This window comes from Pleurodeles waltl, chromosome 10, assembly GCF_031143425.1.
Source record: "Pleurodeles waltl isolate 20211129_DDA chromosome 10, aPleWal1.hap1.20221129, whole genome shotgun sequence".
Lineage (NCBI taxonomy): Eukaryota > Metazoa > Chordata > Amphibia > Caudata > Salamandridae > Pleurodeles > Pleurodeles waltl.
In genome coordinates, this window is record NC_090449.1 from 227209501 (window position 1) to 227221797 (window position 12297).

Below are 12297 nucleotides of genomic sequence, written 5' to 3' on the forward strand. Positions count from 1 at the left end.
CGTTGGCGCAGTTGTGCTTCAAAAAGTATAAATATGGCCCTTAGAGTTTGCAGGCATGCCTGCGTGCCACCAAAGGTGAGATCTAGTGAGATGAATGAGCAAAATCTTGCCCACTATTTTTAGCGTTCACCTCTATAAAAAGGGGAACTGTCTGGCCGGGCCACCTATTACTCACGTGGTTTGGGAGCAGTCAGGCGTTTCCTCGCATTGCGATATTTGAATGAAAGCTTAAAGATCATGGTAAGACAAGATTTGTTGATTGTTGAGGAATTCTGATTGTAAAATTATGTTTTTCTTACCCCAAAAGCGAGAGCAATAGGGGACTGTGTTTTTTCAACCAAAGAGTAAAAGCAGAAAAAGCAGAGAAGGTATTTACATGCATGGGGTAATGAGGTCATTTGTTTTCAGGGGAAAAAAGACGTTTATGCTTTTAATTGTTTCTAGAAAAAAACTTGAATGTTACTTCGCTCATTGTTGGAGTTGAATTTAGACTCAGGATACAAACTTGTAAGTTTCTGAACTGTTGAACTACGATCTTGAGAAAGAACTTCCACATCTAAGTATTATGATTTATTTTATTCGCATTATTGAAAGACTGATAGTGCAGCAAAAAGCTGGTAACTGTACAACAAAGAAAAGACAGCATAGGTGTAGAGTAAGAAGAAAGGGTTTCCTAAACCCATCATGTAAAACTATTGGTAAAAGATTCCAAATATATGACCTTCAGTATTCCCCAGGAAAACGTCTGAAGGTCACAACTGTAAAATCAGTGAACTGCTCGTGTCTTACTGGAAAGTTGATTATTGTCTCCCCTCATACCAGCTTAACGTCCCTGAAGTAAGCACCCCGAATCTCCTTTCCTTGCCTGGCCCCTCCGAACCTCTGCTGTCATAATTGTGGAGTCAGTGCTCCAGGAGGGTGGGTATGTTTCCGGATACTGTTCCAGGTGAATCTGGATCCTGGCAGTTGTTGACTAGATAATGTAGTTCGTTGCAGAATGTTTGACTCTTGTTTGACACTACAGTGGCTGTGGATGTCCTTCAGTGACAGGCTCAGCTCCCTGCTGTGTCCTTAGATGAGCCTGTAACGTGGCCCTGGTAAAGGAGCAAGGAGGTAGCAATTGTATCAGGAAAACCTTTGAGTTCTTTGGAAAGAAACTCTTGGAGTGAGCCTCCAACCATCACATGCCAAACCCATAAAACCACCCAAGGCTCGCATGTGGTCAGATTTTAAAAAGGAGCACAAGGAGAGAAATATAGTGCAAATGGATTAAATCCAACATTTTTCAAAATAACGATCCTCCCACATTTCATCAACATAGTTCTGTTGGACTTTCCCATAGATGTGATCTAGTCACACAAAGTGGCATATCTCATTTTAAAGTAAGACAAGGAGGCAAGGAGGAAGACCATATTTGATTGGTAATAATGAATGTTATACGTGACTGGTCAATGGGAATCAAGCAAAATTCTCAACTTCTGAGTCATGATCATTGTAGCTAATTGATGCCAAAGGTCCTGAAAAGCAGTCAATGTATTTTAACATTGTTTCAGTTAGATAGGTAGGATGGGCCAGAAATAAATAATGCATTAGTGTTCAAAAATGTATTTTAAGGAAGATCCATCCACCATAAATCTTTAATATGAGTTCTATAAATGGTGTATTGCATCTCCATCACACAAATATTTGTCAGTTTTCTGGGTGTTAAGTCATCAATAGTGCTACTGTGTATCTGAATCAACTCATGATTATGGTCTAAAGAGCTTTATGTCTAGCATTGCCAACCCATGGCCCAAAAGAACGCCAGTAATAGAACTTACAATTATTAATAGATGGCCTGTCTTGTTGAGGATGTACCTGCAGTCAATGGAGGTTGTGGACCTGCTTGATTGGACTTTAGTGTTTGGTGACTATACTTGCCTTGTGTTGAACCTCTGAGCACTGTGACAGGAGAGAAATTAAGAGCTGTAATTTGAAGCATGCCTCATCTTTGCTCCGTAGATTAACACTAACAAAGCTGGGTGCAGAGGTGAAGGTCTGGAAAGAGCACTTAGGACCAGATGTATACAAGTACAGATCACAAGAAGTGGTCACAGATTGCACACCAACTTTTGTGACTTATGTACTGATAGGTAGCAAAATTGCCAGTCACAGGGAGTCAGAGAATGACCTCCCTAATGAATATTATTTAGGTGGGCTGCTATTTGCAACCCCCTGCGATTGGCTACATACACAGGCATAGTGGTCTGCAAGTAACACCCAACCACCATATTTTTTGTTCAAAAGAACCAGTGTTGCTTTAAAATAAAGTCCCACTTAGGACTACATTGGGAGAGTAGACTGCTACTACTAACTCTACTTCCAGATGTCTCCCTACACAATTCAAAAAGGGAGAGGGGTCCCAAGAGTAGATATTCCCCTTTGCGAATCAGTTACCACCTTCTTTGGGGAATCAGTAACTGATCAATGGTTTGTGAATAAAATTAGGAGGGAACACCCCTTCCATTCTCACTCCTAATTATGACGTGGAATGGATCACAAAACCCATTTTGATACAAAAGCTTTTCGTCTCAAAAAATGGGTTTACAAAACAGAAAAAAGCTATTTTGCGGTTAAGAACCATGTGATTTTGTGATTCATAGGGTTTATGATCTCAGAATGACTTTGTACATAATGACCAAAGCAGTGTATGTGGTTCATATAGTAAAGAGGTCTCAAACCTTTTGTTTAATAAGGGCTACTTAAGTTCATATAAAATCATTCTGAGCTACTAATATCACTAGTCTTGTAATAGTGAACAAATTAAACAAAACTACATTAGCAACCACCAGGCCCAAGATTTCCAGCAGTGATCACCTCAGTGCATCAGTGTGCTTGTCAACAGTAATGTGAAAAAGGATTTGTCAATTTGGAATGCCTATACGTAGATAAAACATGGCAGATACAGTTTCAGTGCCCTGGGCACAAAAATAATAATTACACTAATACGTCTTTACACATGATTTATCACCCAAAATAATCTTTAAATATATTTTGGAAAGTAAGACATTTTTATCCAAACATCAGCTTATGAGCTATGAGAACACCCACATTTTTTTTTTGGGAATACACAGTTGTGTCATACATATGTTAATTTAACCAAGAAAATGTTTCAATTTTGAAGGCCTGTAAGCATGCAGGAGAATAACTGACAGGTTGCCAGAGAGCTACCAATAGCTCAGGAGCTACTCATTAGAGAAGTCTGGTATGGTAGTATTTATTTATCTATTTTTTATAAGCTTTAAAAAGTGATACCAGGGTCACCAGATTACACATGTTCTGAAAATGTGCAGGAAGGAGTGCTGCAGTTTAATTAAAAACGTGACTAAATTCTGCAAATTAATCAAGCAGAAACACTTGGTACACGACATTGTTCTTAAAATCCACAATTACCAAGAATGCCCCAATTAAGGGAATCCTCTGTATGGGGCTCAGATGGGACTTCAGCTTGTTGATGAAAACCCAAAAGATGTCAGGAGTTCAGCCATTTTTCAGAGGTTGTCTCAGACTAATTGCAGCAATCTTGTCTGTTATTGAGGGTCGTGAATACGGCTCCACAGGAGGGAAGCACCCATGCCTTCACTTTTGTGAGAACGAAGATCGGAAGATTCTGTATTTTATTCTTATCTACACAGGTTCTTTTTTTCATAGTAACTGTTTAAAATATGTAATGATGGGGGCGGGGGTAATACGGGCTTCAGATGATTTTCCTAATTTTTGTACCAGCAGAGACCTTAAAATACTCGCCATAAAAGCAGCCAGGTGGCAACTCTCCTTACCATATCTTAGTGATTTTATAGATAAGTAGCTTTGATAAATCTCCAAACTCCACTTCTACATGGTTATCAACCATCCAACATATTCTGTGGACTGACAAATAAATATAACCCAAAGTCTGCTCACAGGAGAACTACTAACTCACAACAACCTCACTATTTTTTTTACAAAGAGAACTCTCTAGCTACATTACGTCCCAAAACAAAATTATGAATGACGTATTTCCTTCAGCCCCCTTTATCATCCTTCAGTGTCATGTCTGGATCTTGGGGGATTTAGGACTGTCAGGAAAAGGAGAAAGGTCATCCTGTGCCAAAAGCTCTTCTCCTTGCTGACCTGTAGCACAACATGTCCTCAGTCAGAGTGTGTAGTTCCTACCCTTACAATATAACATTAACTGTTCACTTCCCCATTAGCTCCAGTGGTCCGGTAGTATACTGGAGGACACTACAACAGCCCCTGTTACTAAAACTAGAAGAAGCTTAAGTAGACCTTACATTATCAATATGCTTTTTTTTAACTGTCCTGCGTTAAAGAATGAAAAACTACAACCAACAGCAAGGAAGTCAAGAAGCTATAAGGGAGGTGGGGGGCACAGAACAGATACCCCTTAAAACAGAGTGTGACATTTGAACTCAGTTTTTTGAATGCTCAGCAAATATGACGTGATAAGAACAAGATTTACAATGCTGTTTACAGAATCTGAGCAGAGCTTGGAGTGATTTTCACTGTAAAGGTTTGTACGAGGCAGTGAATATCCATTGAAACCCTTGCTTTTAACAGAGGAGAACTACAATGCTCCACGTATCAAGATAAAAAAACAAAGAGTGCATTTTTAGATTTCTGAAAAATCTATTCAGATATCTTCAGTAAACAGGCAATTTAGTGTAATAAAAATATAAGTAAGTATAAATTTACTATACTAAACTCCACCTATATGTCCCATAATACACACACACACATATCGTCAAGGTACACATATGAGGAGTTAAGAATAGTATCTCTAGACTTATTAACAAAAACTTTCCTCCAAAATATTTTGGTTGTCGATATTTTTGTTACCATATTCTTGTAGCAAAATGGCACTCGGAAATAAGTTGTTACCAATTTCTTTGCAAATTGAAAAATGTCATGAAATATGAATTACATTCACATCATTCACTGATCAACTTATTTGTTTTCATTACTTACACATGAAAAGATTGATCATTTATGAAACTTTAGCTATGTCTTATTTTATGCTCGTTAGGGCAATGATTTCTGCAGCAGTTACCTCACCTTGAGCACCACTTTCTAATAAACAAATATTTTAAGAAAAAACTGTGTTAATCAAATAAAAAACACAAATGTTTCTGCTATGTCGTTTTCTGAGTCATGTGGCCTGCAAATTGACATCTTGGAGGTGGTCGGCATTAGTCTATGGTTCGCCTATAATTTTAAATACAAAAAGAGTAAATTATGCATCGCAATGAGTCCCAGCTTATGCCGGACAGCAGACATCCTTATGTGCACAAAACAAGGTTACATTTCAGGTGTATATGTCAGTGTTTGCTCCCATGATTTGCTGCAGGTGGATCGTAAAATGGCGCTCAAACGTTGTTGGTGCACAGCAGATGGATGAACTTGGATTCAGGGGCTCATTGCGCACCTGCTAAAAAGCTCACTTCTTTTTAGATATTGCACCATTTGCACTTTCATTTTCTGGTCCAATCATAATAAACTCAATGAGTCATGAATATCTGTTTTCCGGTTGACATATTATTGTCCCTAAACAACTTTTCCGTCAAGATGATGCACACTTCTTCCTATTTTTCAGAATTGGAATTCGCGTTGCGATCGATGGAAAAAACGCTCAACTTCTCAGTTTTTTGTTTTGCACACATGGATGAATATTGCAACTTTTGCCACAATTTGTGTCTTTATTTACCGCAAAAAGTATTCTACATGAAATCGACTTCTCCTAAAACGATTACGACTAGATTACAGTTGATAGAGCGTTCCGACCTAATAAATTACCTGTATCTGGACGCTCTTGGGTCGATGAATCTTTTGACCAAGTGGGGCTCTCTTCACCCGAGAGTAATCAATTTAATCAAATCAATAATCAATAACGAACATAAGCAATGCCCTGATCAACATAACACTTCACAATTAATCCAGAAAACATTTCGGCGAACCATGACCTTTCGGCCATGAATAACCACACCAGTTTATTCAAAATTAATGCATTTATTTCCCTATATTAACAAAGCTAGCACAATATAAATGTGTCTCAACACCAAATGATATATGTAAATGAACATTAATAGCTGTCCATAACGGCGAAAAAGATGCAATCTATGCAGCATTTGAATAACAATGCATTCGATAATAGCAACGCAAACCACTAAAACTATAATCTGTAATGGGCTAATTGCATACATTAGTCAGCATAACAAGGTCTCAAATTGCATCGTGCAACAAATGAATCCTCATCTAACCTCAAATTAGCATCTGCATGTGGGATTTCATGCAAAAACAATTTAGCAACATTAATTTGGAAAACTCCTAACTAGGGCTCTTATTCAAAATCAGCAGTTGGTTACCTAAAAAGAAACACAATGCAATTGTACATTTTCCTTTCATATTTACCAAATTCAATCAGCATTCAAGGAAGTCTTCGTCTCACAGGTACCGGATTCGATCAGCATGGGACGGGGGCAAAGGGGCAGGGTGGACGGGGCAATTGCCTCACAGCGGCAAGATAAAAGGACAAAACTACTACTTCATGCAAAGGGGCAAATCAAAGTTAAAGTCTCTAGGGCGAGAATTACTTAAAGTCTCTTTCTCTCGATTAGAGAAAGCATCAAAGTCTCATCGAACATCAATTGGCATCGTAGAAGATGGCAAAATGACAAAGTCGGCAAGATGGGCCATAATGGCCAATGTCTGCAAAATGGCGGGTTATGACTATAATGGCTGATGTCCGGGTAATGTCTGTAATGGCTGGTAATGGCTGTAATGGCTGCTTTCCTCTTGTGCACCAGGTTTAAATAATCAACAGTTCAAATCCAGTAGGGTCTTCCATTGGAGGGTTCATAGGTTGGCTTCAAATTGTCCAATCAGAAACAACAATTCACAAGCTTCTACCTAGGCATACATTATCCTTGGAGTCGGGAACGTAAGTTGCAACATATTTTACCAATTAACTCACTTTAGGAGTGTCCATTGTCTGCACCTGCAGATTGACCTTGGAGCAAAGAAGAAGATGCCAGGCTGGCACGAAACCTTAAAGATAAGCATGTGAACCGATCTCACTGGAAAAGTACAGCTTCAAGCAAGAATACACGTTTATTAGCACATTGGAAAAACATGAGCATCTAAACCGTGAGACAAGGCAACTAGGCCAAAGCCTCCACTAAAGTTATGCTAAGTTAAAACATTTCAAACAAGCAAATCATGGCACACGTTTACGGTTATGTCAGATTAGTACAATTCTAATACATCACGTTATATAAAGCACGCTTATAAATGTTGGCAAACTACTCTGAGGGCACATTTGTCCCCGTACAATCTATATTAGTTCGGTTAAAAGTCACACTTGATTATTGCAGCACTACGTTTATGCGCTAATATATGTAAAACCTTCATTTCTGCGTCATCAATCCCTCCTCTGATGACTACTTGTCATCACACAAAACTATTCCCAAAAATTTTATTCCATTAAAATTCTGTCAGTTCTCTTTGCCTTTTAGTTCCCCTTGTTCTTGCCTTGTATTCTTCTGCCATTCTTTTCATCATTTTCTCTTCCTTCCTTCTCTTAATTCTTGCCATGATCATTAGTATTCCCCTCTTTATTCCCCAAATCCCAAAAATGCAAATTAGTACTATTAGTATTCCCTGTATTATTTTTAGTAATATTCCATTTCAAATGCCACCAAGCCAATTTCCCACTGAAGCAATTCCCTTTCCAACCTTCTCCCAAACTCCTGGTTCTTTCAATTCCTTCAAGTCTGCACTCTCTTTTGTTAAATTTGCAAGCATCGTTTTAATCTTCACACTGTTGTCTGGTATATACGTGCAACAGTGACGCGCACCAAGCATTTTGCAAACGCCGCCATCCTTTGCTAAAAGAATGTCTAGGGCAAGCCTGTTTTGAAGAGTCATAGCTCTTTCCGCTGCAAGTTCAGCATCCATCAGGATTATAGCACCTGAAAACTTTGTCAACATGTTATCCACTATAGTAGACAACTTTCTTATTTTGATGGAATTCAACACAACTCCCAATGAAGGAATCATGGCTCCAAATATATCTCCTACCACAGCAGCTGCAGTCTCTCTTTTCTGGATACGATGAGATCCAGGCGTCTTTGGAATCACCGATAGGTCATCCAGTTGATAAACCTTTGGGAACACTATACCCAAATAACATCTCCCCCACCATCCCTTTGGAAGACGATAATAGGCATTATGCCCACAAATGTAATATTCACCAGGTATGACAGGGTCAAGTCCGTTCAGCATGAATGTCCATTTGGCCTTAAAGATAAACGTATGTTTACATTCACTCGCTCCCACGAAAATGTTATCATAATAAGATTCACCACGATATATACAAAATTTCCCTACATGCCAAGCATCTAAAGCTATTCTTCCTTGTGTTTTTATTGCGGCAAAAGCATAATTATCGACTGAAGTCCTCTTACTTAGCTCTTTTTCTAATTTCGCATTCATTTGTGCTCTTCTATCATCTGTGCGATCTAAAAAGCTTATTTCTACTGCTGAGAGCGAGCAGGTAAGGTTTTCCCTATGAGCGTGAGCTGTTTCAAAAGGTTGCATTGGCTCGAAAAATTCCCTCATTATTTTAGCATCCCAATCTTTAGCAATCTGGCTTAGTTGCGTTATTATAGGAACATATGCAAAGGTAACATCATAATTTGAATACAAATACTGTATGTTAGTTTGACCATAAAATCTAGAAGTTACTATACTACATGTAATCCCATATGTAAGAGGCATGTGGTGATAAGTCACCCCTTCCGTTACCGATGTCGGTATCTGTGTACACACATAACAATCTTTCGCATCCATAGCCTCAACATATTCTGTTAGTAGGCGATAGAAAACATTATACGAAAGTTCCTTCTTATCATGCAAGTGTCTCTCATCTAATTCTAGTCTTTTCAATGCGGTTAGTTCAGTGACAGTAACAGGAGCAGAAGTAGAAGCATCAATTTTCTCATTCTCACCCTTACCACGCGTTGCAAGCACTATTACCATTATTATTAGTACACATGCAGTTATCAAGCCTATACACGCATATTTACAATATTTCACTCTACTGTTTTGTGTAGCGTACTTAGTCATGATCTGTATAGAATCAGAGAGCTAGAAGCACTTATAAAGAAACGATTTAGCAATTAGTAACAAAGCTGAACGAGCGCAATGTTCACACAGTTTTCTTCAGGAGCCCAGTCACTTATCGGTTAGCAGCATTTGTCTCAATTCGGCAATAACTCAATTCTTCATCAGTTAGCAACGTTGTCTCAAATCGGGTTTAAGAGTCAATCAGGTTATCAAAGTCTTATCAAGTTAGCAAATGTCTCATCCGGTTTAGCAATGTCTCAGCTGGTTGTATCACGTTAAATTATAGCAAGCAATGTCATTTATCAGTTTTTTTTTTTTCTTTCAGTCAATAGTGTCCATAAAACTTTTCTTTACTATTGGTATCTCTTCTTCTTCGTTCTCGAGGCTAAGAGATACAAATTTGTCAGTCCAATCGTCATTGACTACATATGCCCATTCTGGACCGGAATATCTCCTGTTTGGTATCCTTTTCCTTTTCAATTTTGCATCTCTCTTTGATTCTGTCTCACTGGTACTTTCCTCTTTGGCCAAGTCTTTTTCTTCACTTGAGGTTGGTACCACGACAGACACTTCCTTTCTTTTCTCTTTCACTCTTGGCCCTTCACTGTCATTCAACTTTTCTCTAGTTCTTAGTTTTACTGGTGATATACTTGGTCTTCTCTTTGCACTGTGTCCACTTGATGGACCTGCGATCTCTTCTGAGGAAGTTTGAACAGTTTCGTTCTGTTCTGCCTTGTCCCCTCCTTCTGGGGAGTCAATCAGGTTTTCCTCTTCTTTTTCTGTACCGTCTGCTTCTGGGAAAGCCCTCCTCTGATCAGGCTCTCCTGCTCCTTCACCTCTTTCGAGCCCTTTGTCACCGTTACTTTCTTCAGGCTCTTTGTCACTTTCAGCTGCTTCAGGCTCTTTGTTACCTTCAGCTGCTTCGTCGCTGTCTGAGGTTTCTCCTTGGTCTTCCCCAAGTGAATCGGTTGTTTCGTCCTCAGAGAATATTTCTCTCTCCTCTATTTCTGCCTGTTCGCTTCTAGTTCTGTTTTGCTCTGTCTCAGCGCTCGGCACTTTGTTATCAGGTACTGGCAGTTTCAGCGCTTCAACTTCCTCATCTGTGGGACACAACACTTTCTTTGTATGACTGGCGTGAATGCAGTTGGGAACTCCCGCACACTTCACAGCGGTAGTGGTCGTCAGGATCACTTGGAAAGGGCCTTTCCAACGGGGTTCCAGACACGACTTCCTCACGTGCTTCTTTATCACGACCCAGTCACCTGCTTTCAGTGTGTGTCCTGGACCTTGGATCGGTGGCAAGGTGGTTGCTTCCACCTGGTGAGAGAAAGAGCGAACCACGTCAGCCAGACCTTTGCAGTAGTCTAACACCATATCATCTGTAATATTCAAAAGCGCGTTTGCGGGAACTGCAGGAAGTCTCATGGCCCTGCCCATGAGAATTTCGTGCGGGGACAATCCAGTGTTTCTGTCAGGGGTGTTTCTCATTGACATTAACACCAAAGGCAATGCGTCAGGGCATTTCAAATTTGTCGATGCACATATTTTCGCCATTCTTGATTTCAGTGTACCATTCATTTGCTCCACCAGTCCTGAGGCTTCAGGGCGATAGCTACAATGCAGTTTTTGCTCAATGTTCAGCGCTGCGCAAAGTAACTTTATCACCTCGTTATTGAAGTGACTTCCTCTATCTGATTCTAAAGAGATCGGGAATCCGAAATGTGGTATCAACTCCCTCAACAATAGTTTTGCAACTGTAAGGCTGTAATTTCTACGTGTGGGGTATGCTTCAATCCAGTGACTAAAAATGCACACAATCACCAACACATACTTCAGACCTCCATGCACAGGCATCTCAATAAAGTCCATCTGCATTCTGCTGAACGGGCCGCTTGCCCTGCCAATGTGGCTCATGTTCACAACCGTTCCCTTTCCTGGGTTCATCTGCTGACAAATGACACAACGATGGCAAACTGCTTCTGCAGCTTGACGAAATCTGGGGTTAAACCAATCAGTTTTGAACAATCTTATCATGGCATCTCTCCCTAGGTGAGCCTGCCCATGATAGAACCGCGCTAGCTGCGATAAGAGACAATTTGGTAAAACAACTTTTCCCTCATTTGAAACCCATAACTCATCTGGTCTCTTTGTACATTGTGACTTAATCCAGGAAGCTCTTTCATCCTCCCTGACGCTATTCTGTAATGCTTTTAGTTCATCCATTGTATCCACGACCTTCAAGGCAAATGCTTCAGCTAGTTCGAGCTCTGGCTCACTTATCAAATTCCATTCATCCCTGAGCAATATACAGTTCAAGGCACAAAATCTTGCGACTTGATCCGCATATGCATTTCCCAGAGAAGAGGTCAGGAAACCTCTCTGTGACCATAGCTGCCCAAAGTTGTGCACAATTCCAAACCCGTACTGACTATCAGTGTAAATGGTAACCTTCATCAATGTAGACAGTTGGCATGCTCTTGTAAGGGCTACAAGCTCTGCTACTTGTGCGGAATAGACTCCTTGAAGCCAGGACGCTTCCAAGACCCCTGTTACAGTACATACAGCATATCCTGCTTTCAATATTCCCAATGCATCTCTTAAACATGACCCATCAACAAAAACAATTTGGTCATTTTCATCAAGCTTAGTATCCTTAATGTCAGGTCGGGGTTTTGTGCAAAATTCAGTCACCTGAAGGCAGTCGTGCTCGACGTCTTCAGCGTTCTCAATTTCAGCATTTTCACCGGGAAGCAAGGTTGCTGGATTCAACGTAGTGCACCTTTTCAGCTGCACATTCGGTGAGCCCAGAATTACTGTATTGTTTCATACCTTGTGAGTCTTGCTCCAGTCACGTGTTGCGTTCGGGAGCGGGTCAAAAGTATCTCAACTGAGTGAGTGACCATGACTGTTAATGGGTGTCCCATCACTATTCCTTCACTCTGAGTGAGGCTGATACCAACTGCTGCTACGGCGCGCAAACACCCTGGCAGTGCTGCTGCGACCGGATCCAAAGTAGCTGAAAAATACGCTACTGGTCTGTTTATGCCACCATGGGCTTGGGTCAAGACAGACAAAGAACATGCATCACGTTCATGACAAAACAATGTGAAAGGCTTTGTGTAATCAGGCATTCCT